The sequence below is a fragment of the Panthera pardus genome, unplaced genomic scaffold (assembly GCF_024362965.1).
Source record: "Panthera pardus isolate Hobbes unplaced genomic scaffold, ASM2436296v1 HiC_scaffold_7, whole genome shotgun sequence".
In the NCBI taxonomy this organism is placed as follows: domain Eukaryota; kingdom Metazoa; phylum Chordata; class Mammalia; order Carnivora; family Felidae; genus Panthera; species Panthera pardus.
The window spans coordinates 45269737-45283774 of NW_026527002.1; the positions used below are offsets into that span (position 1 = coordinate 45269737).

General features: G+C 36.0%; 1 protein-coding gene across 6 annotated transcripts in view; it reads left to right on the plus strand.

The window, feature by feature from the left end:
• Positions 1–14038, plus strand: part of VPS13B (vacuolar protein sorting 13 homolog B) — an 801572-nt gene that overhangs the window by 595327 nt on the left and 192207 nt on the right. The gene's annotated exons all lie outside the window — the stretch shown is intronic.

Below are 14038 nucleotides of genomic sequence, written 5' to 3' on the forward strand. Positions count from 1 at the left end.
GCCTGACGTGGGGCTTGAACTTAGAAAGCATGAGATCATGAACCACCCAGATGCCCCAAATGGTAGCTCTAACTTTTTGAGAACCTTCATGCTGTTTTCCATAGTGGCTGCACCAATTTACATTCCCACTAACAGTGGACAAAGGTTCCCTTTTCTCCACATCATCACTAACACTAGTCATTTCTTGTCTTTTTTTTTTTTTTAATGTTTATTTATTTTTGAGAGTCAGATAGAGACAGAGAATGAGCAGGGAAGAGGCAGAGAGAGAGGGAGACACAGAATCCGAAGCAGGCTCCAGGCTCTGAGCTGTCAGCACAGAGCCTGATGCGGGGCTTGAACTCACAAACCATGAGATCATGACCCGAGCCGAAGTCAGTTGTTTAACTGACTAAGCCACCCAGGCGCCCCTCTTGTCTTTTTGATAATAACCATTCCCACGGTGTGAAGTGATATCTCATTGTGGTTTTGATTTTCATTACCCCGATGATTAGTGATGGTGAGGATCTTTTCATATGCCTGTTGGCCATCTGTATGTCTTCTTAGGAAAATGTCTGTTCAGATCCTCTGCCCATATCATAAAAAGATTATTTGCTTTTTTGTGAAATTATAAGAGTTTTTATGTATTTTGGCTATTAACCCCTGATTGGACATATCATTGACAAATGTCTTCTCCCATTCAGTAGGTTGTTTTTTTAGTTTGTTGATGATTTCCTTCATTGTGCAGAAACTTTCTAGCTTGATGTAGTTAGGCCTTTGTTTATTTTTGTTCTTGTTTCACTTGTTTCTGGAGTCAGATCAAAAAAGACATCACTAAGACTGATATCAAGGAGCTTACCGCCTATGTTTTCTTCCAGGAATTTAATAATATCAGGTCTTACATGGAAGTCTACTCTGTTTTGAATTGATTTTTACATGGTGTAAGATAGTGGTTTAGTTTCATTCTTTTGCACCTAGCTGTCCAATTTTTCCAACACAATTTACTAAAAAGACTATCATTTCCCGATTGTATATTCTTACCTCCTTTGTTGAGCGTTACTTGAACATATATGTGTGGGGTTTTTATTCTATTCCATTGATCTATGTGCCTATTTTTATGCCAATGCCATACTGTTTTCATTACTGTAGTTTTGTAGTATAGTTTGAAATCAGGGACCCTGATACTTCTGGCTTTGTTCTCCTTTCTCAGGATTGCTTTGGCTGTTCGGGGTCTTTTGTAGTCCCATACAAATTTGAGGATTATTTGTTCTGTGAAAATGTCATTGGAATTTTGATAGGAATTGCATTGAATCTGCAGATTGCTTTGGGGATTATGGAATTTTAATAATATTAATCCATCCAGTCTGTGAGCATGGAATATCTTTCCATTTATTTGCATCATCTTCAGTTTTTTTCATCAGTGTCTTATAGTTTACGATATACAGGTCTTTTACCTCCTTGGTTAAATTTATTCCTAGGTACTTTATTCTTTTGTATGCATTTGTAAATGAGATTGTTTTCTTGATTTCTCTTTTTGCTGCTTTCATTTTTAGTGTATAGAAACATAACACATACACATTTTTATATATTTTTTTATCTTGAAATGTTACTGACTTCATTACTTCTAATAGTTTTTTCCAGTGGGGTCTTTAGACATATTGTTCCACTGTTTTCTTCCCTCTGTGCTTTCTGATGAGAAATCCATGGTAATCACAGTCATTGTTTCTGTATATGTAACGTGTTGATTTTCTCTAGGTGCTTTCAAGATTTTTTTCGTGATATTTGATTTTCTATAGGTTGATTATAATGTGTCTGGGCTTGATTTCTTTGAATTTATCCTGTTTGAGGTTTTCTGGCCTCCTTAACTCTGTAACTGTATGCTTTCTAAAACTAAATTTGGGAACTTTTAAGCTATTATTTCTTTAAATGTTTTTCTGCACCAATCTTTTTTGGACACCAGCATTAAAGTTTTTATATTATTCCACAGATCCCTGAGACTCCATTCTTTTTTTTGTTTGTTTTTTCCTATTTTCTTTTTTCTTCTCTGTTCTTCATATTAGATAATTTCTATTGAATTTTCCGGTTCTAAAATTTTTATTTGGTTCTTTTCTATAGTTTCTGTTTCTCTTTTGAGAACTTCTATATCTCCACTCATTTTAAGCACGTTTACCTTACCTCATGAAACATAGTTATAATACCTGCTAAAGTCTTAAATGCTTTGACGCTGCTAACACAGCACAGCCACTGCAGGACCTGCCCCCATCCCCCACATACACACACACTGTAGCCACCCTTGGGGCAAAACCAGGAGACAAAAAAGAAGTATAAAAGACAGCAGGCTTTTCCTACACTCTTGAAATCACAGAGGCCTTAATTCCCAGACATACGGACGTTTGACTGTTCTTGCCATCACTGTGCACTGCAACCCAAGACTCACTTTCAAGTCAAAGTTGTGAGAGAAAAGAGGAAAAACAAAACAAATTGAGAAACACCACCGTAGCAGTCCTATCTGCAAGTTCGACTCTCCTCCCCAGTCTACATTGTTCTTGTTTGCTTTTTAGAGCCCTCAGGCCTTTTGTTTTTTGTATTTTCTCTCTCAAGTTTTTTATTGTAAGCAGCATGAGAGTTAAGTTGAAGTGAGCTTATTACAACTTTGCCTGGCACCAGACGTCCTTCAATTTTAAAATAATAAAATTAGTATCTAGTCTATTAGCAGAGACATGGTCTTCTGAGAAACTTAATACAGGATTTCCTCCAAAAGTGATATTTTAATATCTTTACATCTGTGACACAGATCGGTTAATATGCTGTAATGAATAAACTGCTCCCAGGGAGTTGTCAGCATTAACTTGATTCTGCACATGTCACCGTTAAGCAAAGAACATGTCCACATACTCAAAGGGTGGTAATAGTGTTCTCTTTCTCTGTTCCTGAGGGATATCTTTTCATATATTATAAAATCAAATTAGAAGAAGAAATGCTGTGAAATTCATTGTCCCTCATGTCAGTCTGCCTTCTCAGCACATGTGACTGATAAATACACGTGTGTATATTATATATACCACTTATGCATATACATATTTAAAAACCTAAATTCTATGAGAGGCTACCCAGAATACATGATAAATGGAATCTATATTTATACCTATACCTGCCTCTTTTTTTTTTAGAAACCTGAAGTGATATAGAACCGGTGACAACTGCTTATAATTTTGAAAGATTAATAAAGCATCATCGCCAGTCTGCATAATTTAGTGATCTTAAATTATGCCAGCTCTACCTGCAAATGTGTGTGTGTGTGTGTGTGTGTGTGTGTGTGTGTGTGTGTGTGTGTGTGTGTGTATATATATATGTGGTCATTTGCTTTACTCGCCCTAGTTTAAATAACAGCAGATTATCTAAAGCCTAAATTATCAACTTGCATTTCTTTTATGACTCTTGATATTTATAGTAACCTATAAATGATCTTCCATTCAGTCCAGGTAGACAGTACATCTGCAAGTTAACAAGTTTCTTTTTAAAATATTAAAATAATGTGTCAGTGGGCTTTTCCATGTCCCTCTTACCTGAAGCAACATCTAACAGAAACGAGATCTTCTGCCAGCACCTTTATATGTAGCAGCTGTAATATTGGCAGTTCTCATTTAAATAAAGATGAATGTAGTTGTTTTTAACATAATCGTATTAGTTGTGTTTATAAATATTTAAAAATTGGTATTTATTTTGTTTAAGGTAATGGAATCCAGATTTGAAGTTGCCTCATATCTTGACTATGCAGCCCAAGGCAGACTTAAAAAGTCATTTTTCTTCTTGTTTGTTTGGGGCTTTTTGTTTGTTTTTGAAGAAATGACTGTGCCATCTGGTCAATTGTAAAGGAGTTGAACCATTCTGAGGAAATTTAACCAACCCCCGTACTTCCTCAGCACACAGACAGTCCAGTAGCTTGTTACTCATTGTTTGCCAGGAACCCACAAACCAATTTGAAGACAATTACCTCATCTCTCCCGCAACTTCTTTACTTATTGTAATTTTTCAGGCATCAGCTAGACTAAAATAGAGAAATTAAAGTTGATTAGAATCCGTACTGAAAGAGTGGGTAATAACACACTTCTGTGTATGACAGAACTATCCACAACATGGTATCTCTAGTATAGGAGACCTCCTACATTTTAAAGTTTTATACAAGTTTGCATCTATGACTTCAGCTCTAATTAAGAGGCAAACATGGAAGAGTTCAATAAGAGCTCAAGATTTGGAGTCAGCCAGTCCTGAGTTCTAATCCCAGCTCTGCTGCTTAACAACCGTGTGATCTTGGGCAAGTTATTTCCTCTTTCTAAGCCTTGACCCCTTATCTAGAATACAGGGGGAACACTGGTAGTGATCTGCTAGAGTTGATGTGAGAATGAAATGATGTATATGAAGCTCTTAGCTGAGTGTGTAGCACAGAGCTCCGTATGTGTTAATACTGTTGTTGTTGTTTTTATCATCACTGTTAACATCTTTAAGCTGAGTTTAAAAATAGTGGTTGTAATCAGCCAAAAGCATTCACGTCATTTTAGTTCAATTTATAGCTATTGTGTAGTTTGAAAATTTTCAGTTACAGTAATTGGCTTCTTTACCCTTTCATGAATAGGTCTGCAGAAAATGTGCCAGAGACATCTGAGTAAACCAACAGTTGGAAAATCATAAACTGCCTTCTTACACCTCATAAATCATATCTTGATTTCATTTAGTTATTGTGACTAAAAGAGAAGGATTGAATTACATGTCTCTTCAGAACTAAAGGTTTTGCTAATGTCTCTGGAAAGGCTTAGAATTAACCTGTGACTTTAATGTCATAATGATCACAACTTGAACATTTATCTGAAAATTTAGCTGCTGGGAACATTTCTTGCCGGCCAGTAATACAAAGTGAAATTATTACATTGACAGAAATCAGCCACTAAGTGGTTCTCTTAAATGAGAGGAACTCTAGAGCATCTCTCAGGGAGAGTTGTGGGGAGAAAGTTAAATAAGATGTGACCCAGGGGTGCCTGGGTGGCTCAGTCAGTTAAGCGTCTGACTTCAGCTCAGGTCATGATCTCATGGTCCATGAGTTCAAGCCCCACATCAGGCTCTGTGCTGACAGCCTGGAGCCTGCTTCAGATTCTATGTCTTCTCTCTCTCCCTCTCTCTCCCTCTCTCTTTCTCTCTCCCCCCCCCACCCCACTCACACTCCGTCTCTATCAAAAATAAATAAACATTAACCAAAACAAAAAACAAAAAAAACAAAAGATGTGACCCAGGCAGTAGAGAGAGTTAACATATAGGGAAGGATATTGGAAGGGAAATTAGAAACTTTGACTTTTAGTCTTGACTCATTAGCCAAGATTCTTTGATGCAAATAACTAAACTTGGTGCTTTAGTTTCATTATCTCTAAAACAGGTGTAATAATATCTGGTCTCTGTAGTTTCATAGTTTAATCTTAGCTCCAAGTGAGATATCTATGAATGCCTTGGGACTATGAAATATTGTTCAACTGTAAGTGGGGCTTCTTTAGTTATTAGCAATAGAAGGAAGAGCTTAATGGATCTTTTTAAACATGAGGAAGACTAGTGCTCTGGCCCTTTTGACATCCATCTTGATCATCAGGATTTACTTAACAGGAGAAATGGAAGGAATCATTTAAAACCACTAAATTGGCTTTCAATGTTACAGAACCAAGACTTTGCTCAGAGCAGACAAGAGGTTTAAAATTGGGATTAACTTGATCTTCCTTACAGATATATATAGATTTATATGACTACATTTTTTTCTGTACAGCACCCTATATTTACTTGCATTGAATTTTAATGAAATGTTGTCATGTAAAACATCTGAAACCCACATTAGAATTTAACATGAAAACAACCAAATAGAAAAGAGAGTAAGAATACCACAAAGCAGCACAGAAAATAAATTAAAAGGAATTCATTGAAATTATATTTTGCATATTATCTGCTAGTTAGCATCATTAAATATAAGTAATGTAATTCCTTTTTTTTTTAATTTTTTTAACCTTTATTTATTTTTGAGACAGAGAGAGACAGAGCATGAACGGGGGAGGGGCAGAGAGAGAGGGAGACACAGAATCGGAAGCAAGCTCCAGGCTCTGAGCCATCAGCCCAGAGCCCGACGCGGGGCTCGAACTCACGGACCGCGAGATCGTGACCTGAGCTGAAGTCGGACGCTCAACCGACTGAGCCACCCAGGCGCCCCTGTAATTCCTTTTATTTTAGCAAGATTTGGAAGACTTGGTTCTAAAAGTAAGAGCTAATGGGCACTGATGATCACACATCCCAGCGGCCACGTTAACCCTTCCTGTTCCTCTTCTGGGCTCTAGGCTTGGAATTTCAAACCAGGAAATTTCCTCTTCCCTTTCCTATCAAATCTTAGTACGTACAAGGGACAGAGCATGGGAAAAAGTGCTTATGGAGTTAGCCAAATGCCTGGATATCAGCAAGGACATGGCGGCACTTACTTTGCATCCACAGCAATTTAGAATTGGTTTCTTGGGGGGTTTGCTGTTCTGACAGTGAATTGTTACTGTGTTTTATGGATCTAGGTTCCTTCACAGTTTAATTTTCAGGCATTTTGAGGGTTTTATGGACCACATTTGCTTCTGTGGCTACATTAAAAAAGAGGAAAAAGATGCCATTTAAACTAAGGATCATAAAGAAATATAGAAAATAGGAGAAACCCAGTAGGTCTATAGGTAGCTTTGCCTTTTTTATATACAGTGGTCAAAAGGTGACTGTTCTGATCCTGACCTCTCACTGCAGGGAGTTACACTGCCAGCCGTTGAGTGCAGCCTAATCAAGCACAACAGTGGCTTCTGAAAGAGGTCCCTTTGGAGGTTAAACAATATTAATTTCATAGATAGAGGCAAATAGATCTAGATCCTCCAAAAACACGTTGCTTTAAATTTTATTCAAGTTCTATGAAGAAACACGTTTGTGTATTCTTGGCTGGGCACAAAAGGATTAAGCTAAAAGACCATCTGGGAACATCTTGTCAGGAACTTGGAGAGAGGAAGGGAGAGTAGGGAATCTCTAAACCCTCACCTACTACTCTGCTTCTTCTTTAAGTATTTTCTCCCTTTCTACTCTGGCTGTGAACTCTGCTTGATCTTCCTTAACAAAAGAAAGCTGTGTGAAATTTAAATTCTGATGCACTAGCCATGTTTATTGGACATTGTGTCGTTTCAGTCTTTTCTTTGTATAAAAGTTGATATACCCAGACTTACTAAAAGGAGTCTCTAACTTCTAGTTTAAAAAATGGAAAAGAGTCTGTTTGGTTTGCAGATTATTTACTTCCTTGATTCATACATTGGCCAAATATTTCTAAGGAGTGGAAAAGAACAGAAAAATATAATTTTGGTAATTATCAGAACCACAGTGCAGAGAAATTGTCAGATCTATAATTTCTCCTCAGCCAGGAGAATTTAATAGAGAAGTAAAGTACATTGACAAGTATTTTGAACCTCAGTAATAATTTTAAGAATTAAATATAAGTAAACTTATTACTGGTTTTTAAGATCAAAATTGGGTATACTTTCCACTAATAAACAAAGAGTTTTATATTTTACCCATTATCTTCCTCTTAATTCAGATCAGTGATAAAAAAAAGATTTTTCAAAATTAAAAAGCAAAAACAAAAACTAGAAGGAGTAGACACTTGAAAGCACCACACATACATACTCCTGTATTTTGTTTAAAGTTTGTGTTTTAGAAACAAAACATTAACTGTTATTGAACTTTTACCATGACGTGTCCCGTACTAACCATGTTATATATATTATCTGATATAATATTCTCAACAACCCACAATCTCGTGGATTGTCCCCATTTTGGAGACTCCGTGAAGTTAAAATTAAATTTACCCAGTTTAAGGAATCAGGACTTAAACCCAGATCTGTCTGCCTCCAAAGTTCATGTTCTTTTCATTACCCTGAATTTTCTACTGTGTTATAAACTGATGTAAACTCTCCCATAGAACAAAATGTGAGAAAGCTCAATGAAAGTAGGGCTGTCTGTGTTCAGTAAGTCCTAAGTCAATGACAGACCATTTTGTAAACCTCTTCTATATGACAGTATCCCATCATCTGCCAGTTGTCCCTCAAGAATTCATCAAAAGTCACGTAAACGTTTTTTCGTAAACTTAACAACCCTGTGTACCTCAGACCAAAGAGAACCAGTCTCCCTAAGCCACCATACATGCCACTTTGGTTCTGTGGCAGCCCAGGACAGGTCTGGGCTCATTAACTGTGGCAGACTACAGCATACTTATAACCCATAACACGTCATTGAAGATTTTGCAAAAAAACAAAAAAACAAAAACAAAAAACAAAAAAAACAAAACAAATAAAAGCCTAGTCTTATTTCTTTTAAGAAACCAAACATTAGATCCTTCTGGACTTTCTGGAACTGATAAAATGAAGACAGAAGTAAATCTTGAGGCTATTTGCGGTGCTACATCATAACAAGCACTTACTTTATGCTTCTGAGGAACTTGTGATATTTTGATCATGTACTACTACTGTCAGAAAGGAAACTCAGTGCAATATGACATCAAAGCAGAAAGTTACTGAAATTTAAATCTGCAATAGTAGTTTAGGGAACACATTAATTTTAATCAATGATTCAGGAATGATAACATTTGCAGGACTACAAATGAAAGCATGCTGTAATTTCAAAAGTTGTTGATAATACAGAGCAGGATTTTATTACCCAGGATTGCAAGCACCAACAGGATCTTGCTGTATTAACAGCAAGAAGCTAATGCCAGGAGTAAGGTGATAAACTGTTTACCTACTGGAGAAAACATGGTTAAAATGAGATACCCCATTAATCAAAAGCTTATTTTTCAGCACTCATCCCCCAAATTTCAATTAATAACATTTCTTCCAGTGCCACAAGTTTATAAGAACTGTCCACCATAGGAAAATTTTGTATCCTTGACATTGCTCCATATTTGCATTAGCACTCATTTTCCACAAAAATGTAAAAGACAAAGGTACCATGAGAACACTGAATCAAAGGGGCAAAAACATTATTGTGACTGCAGTTACTTGCATCTTCCACAATAGAGTCTGCCTGGAGCTGCCAGGGAAAGTCACCATTGGGCTAACTTTGCTTTCTGCCTTCCTTAACCAACCTCCTCCTCATAGAAATGTTCTTGAGCATAGAAGTGGCTAAGAAAAAGCAGAAAGAGGCACAGATTATCAACTGTTTTGTAAACCTGAGGTTGATAAAAGCAACTGTTAGGGAAGATGGGGAGAGTGAGGAAGAAATAATGGTGGCTTAGAGTCTCCTTCGAGTCCTCTTTATAAGAGATGCTCAGTTTTCAAATAAACAACTCCTCCTTCTGGCATTGGGATTTTTAAAATTCAAAGTTCTTTATTCACATGGCAAAAGAAATGGAAACGTTGATTTTTGCAATGGCTAACACTTAGAAATATCTGGTGTAAAAGTGACTGGACTTCATTAAATATTCAGTGTTATGTCCGTCTTTAAAGTGGGAAAATTATCACTGAAATCTGTGGGGAAATGTATTCTCATTGGAGCCTCAATAAAAATTCAGCTTAATTATGACAAAGAAATTTCCTGCCGCATAGTAGAGCAAAACAGAGTAGTATAAAGTAGAATCGAATAAAGCTTACAAAATTTGTAGCATTCAGCTGCTCTGAATGAGCTTAGAAAACAAACTTTTTGTTAAGTAGAAGATTGCAAAGGAAATAAATGAGTTTATTTTCCAAGTTTCATTTTGAGTTGGTCACAATGAATCATGTTGTATTTTATTATATTTTGTATAATTTAAATGTTATGCAAAAACATACTTAACTCTGTGAATATTTGCTGAGGGTTAAAAAATAATGAGCAGCCGTACAAAGACTACTTTTATCAGATTCAGAGGAAGACCTCCCAAGCAGTTAAGTGAAATGAAGGTTTATGAAGAAGAGCAAAGTAATCTACAGGCACAAAGAATACAGTCTGAAACAAGTCTCTGTGAAAGCCAATAATATCTTGATCCATCTGTGAACAGACTGGAAACTTTCTGAATCTTCTCTTTGGGTGTTCTTTGTGACATGATATGATGAAGTATTTTCTTTTGGAGGCCAGGTCAGCCCAGAAGAAAAACAAATAATATAACTTTGTCAATACCAATGCCTTATTGAAGTGAATTCTTACTGACTTTCAACAAGATTTATGGCTATGAGCAATTTGTCATTTGTTCGGACCCATTTCCCCCACTCTGCAACTCCTAATAAGGTACTACTTTCTCCTGTTTCTTAGGCTTAGGGACAACAGCATAAATGTGCTCATCTACAGCAGCAGAAGCTTACTTTTTTTGAGAGCTTCCTGTGCTCAAATAGGTGTCTCATAAATATGGAGAAGAAAACTAGCAAAGTCTGAAGGAGCTTCCATATGAAGTAGTCATCGCTGCTTGTCACTCTATTTACATTATACTCACAGACTCCTTTAATCTTAATTTATTTGGTGCTTTCCCAGCTACATTGACCCCGAGGAATGTGTAATATGAATCCCATTTTCCAGACTTGATGATGGAATTAAGGAGAAGTTAAATTGAAGATATTAGAGGAAGTCTAAAAGTCATGCCCCTCATCATCTAACCATAAGGGATTAAATAGTGACTTGCAAACCTGAGCTTTTTCTGTGGGATTCTCATGGATCTGCTACTGCTGCTGCGGCTTGTACCCACGTGACTAGAGGCATATTCAAAGTAGAGATTTTAGCCAAAACTGGGAGAGTAGCCTCTCTCCTGTCACACATTCAATATCCATCAACCACGCAACCTGTATTTTCCTGGATGTTCCTAATTTGTTATTCTGCTCTGTCAGCTCTATAAATACAGCTGTACTTTTAAGCCAGTTGTATAGCCATATTAACCCAATAATATCATTAAACCAGTAATTTGGGAGGGTGAGGAAAAATAGTCATTGAAAGTTTGACTTCTTTAGATAAGTTTCCTAGACTTTTCCATGTTTTTAAATTCCTATTTCCCATTCTTCTTCCTATTATTGCCAGTTTGTTTATTTCATCTCTGGTAAGTCCTATCCCCCTGTAATTGCCCCTGTAATTGTAAGTGCAGCTTCCAAGGCTGGGTACCAGATGGCCAGGCCCTCTAACTTCTATGAAAAGAGAAGCAACCTCCATGAAACCTATCTCCCCTACATGGAAAACCCTCATTCTTATTATCAGAACTTGTGCTTCCCCATCTATACCTTGATGAAGGTAGAACATCAAAATATTATTCATTTGAAATGTTTTTTTTTTTTTCTCTCCCCTTCACTTCAGTTTTTCTTTTAGGTATTTTGTGTGTCATCCTTTTTTTTTTTTTTTTTTGAGCTGTGAACATAGGTCTATATATCATTATGTGCTTAGGATCATCTTAAAGGTGATTATCCTCCAGTGTGTATGTATGTGTGCAGCTAGGTTTATTTCTTTAAGATAGAGTGCCACATGTGCCCTTTCTAATTACAAAAAGTATGGATATTGAGAATTTTGGTAGTCACTCATTTTCAACCCTCTCCCCTACTCATGCAAAAATACTTTATTTACACTCTCATTGACCATACATGGGAGGATCCATTTCTCCTTCTCCCCTACACAAGATATTATCAGTCTTTTTAGTTTATGCTGATCTGATAAATAAAAAACTACTTCTTTTAATTTGTGTATGGTTGATTGTTGGGCAGAAAATTTTTCTTAGTTTTCATAAAACTCTCTAGAAGGATTAAACAACTTAAGGTAAAAACAGAAATCTTAAAAATGTTTCAAGAAACTATAGGAAAATACATTATCACCTAGGGATAAATCCAGTAAATAAAAATTAGATTTTTTTACCCATCTATAAAAAAAAGTATGTATGCAGAAAGCATCAGAATGTATTTCAAGGACAACTACCGTACCAGGGGGAAGCACTTGCTATGTATGACAGACAAACGTTATTAACACTCATAATATAGCAAGAGAAAAAAACTAATAGAAAAATGAGTAAGTAAATATTTTGTAGAAGAGGAATCAAATGGCCAATAAATGAAAAGATGCTTAACCACTTTGCTTTTTACTACTAACAATATAAAATGGATGTCTTACTATGTCAGTACATGTAGATCTTCTTGATTCTTCTAAACAACTGTATGGATTACCATTGTTTATTTAAGCATTAGTCTGTTGATGGACTTCCAGGTTGTTTTCTACTTTTTGCTATGGTTAACATTTCTACAGTGTGTGTGCATGCATACACTACACAGGCATTATCAGTTCTTTTTAGTCTTGGGCTATCTGATCGATGAAAATTTCTACTTATTTAAAATATTTTTGGGGCGCCTGGGTGGCTCAGTCGGTTGAGCATCCGACTTCGGCTCAGTACATGATCTCACAGTCCGTGGGTTCGAGCCCCGCGTCGGGCTCTGTGCTGACCGCTCAGAGCCTGGAGCCTGTTTCAGATTCTGTGTCTCCCTCTCTCTCTGCCCCTCCCCCACTTGCACTCTGTCTCTCTCTGTCTCAAAAATAAACATTTAAAAAAAATATTTTTCATTGATTATTAGTAAGATTTAGTATCTCATAATGTTTATATGCCATTCGTTTTCTTCATCTGTTAATTGCTTCTTTATTAATTTATTCATTTAATAATTGCTTATTCTTTCCTCTACCCATTTTTCTAGGTTAATATCTATATTTATTATATGAACTCTTTGTAGATTAATGATACATCCCTTTTCTGTCACATGAGTTTGAATATGTAATTCCTATAACTTGTTTGGTTTAGCCTAAGTTTTACTTGCCAGTTTTACACATCATACTAACATTTCTGCATCAGTGTAATTCTTCTCTGTCCATTAGTTACATCACTTCTGTCTGTTTTCTCTGTGAGGTCATTGTTCTCTCTCTAGATTATGTCCTCTTCATAACGAAGAACTATGCCTCCTCTTACGAGTCTAACACGGTACTATTTACTTGATAATAAATGCTTCTTGATGATGGCTACGTAGGTGAGATTCTAGAAGTAGACACTCAGGTCCTGTCAAGTTACATAGCTCCTTTGAATTGATTGTAGATCCGACCAGCAACAGACTTTTGCTATCATTTCATGACACCTGACCATTATATTTTAAAGAGAGAATAATATAGTGTTACTATGTAATGAATCTACTATGCATATTCTCACTGCTTTAAATTCACTGATTGTATAAAAAGAGAAGAATGCACTAGCTTAGTGTTTGATCTTTACCACATAGATCTAACGTCACGATCAATTGCTTTCACTATTTTCTTTGAAATCACATAAAGGTTCATATGTGCCATATTTCATAAGAATCACATGATAAGGTCAAGAAATACAAATTCCAAGGCAGAATTTATATGCCCAGTTCACATATGACAGTAATACTATATAGCCATATGTTGAATATAATACACTGTATGTAAATGCTATTCTTGAAAGCAATCCAATCAATAAAACTTAAAATAAATAACACTTTAAGAACACATCCCAAATCGACTGAAAATGGAATAGATGGACTCTATGGCAAGAACATCCCTATAAAATTGACATTCAGAGGCTATTAAAACAGAGAGAGTAAAACAATCTTGAAACTAAAGAAAAACTGTGAATATTTAGAAGTTTTTTTTAAAGCCTACTACGTTGTATGCCAAGATGCAGCAGTCGTTTTTATTTAAAGAGCTATTTCAATAAAAACTGGATTGCCAAGCAGTAAAAAGCAAATTCAGTTTGCCATCACCAATAGCTAAAAAATACTTCTTAAAGAATATACTACATAAACCCAAAAAAGTAAGAAATACACACTAACAGAAAAAGTCAAAACAGAAAAAAATCAAGATTTAGTCATTATTGGGACTAATAAAAGATTGACCAATTTTTATCATTAAAGAAGGTTATGAGAAAGCTACTGAAGTTAACTTCAAAAGCCTAGCAGTAAAAAGTGATTGTAATGTCAGTAAAACTCTGAAACAGATCAAATAGACCCTAAGTAGTACTAATCCACTGCATCTTTGA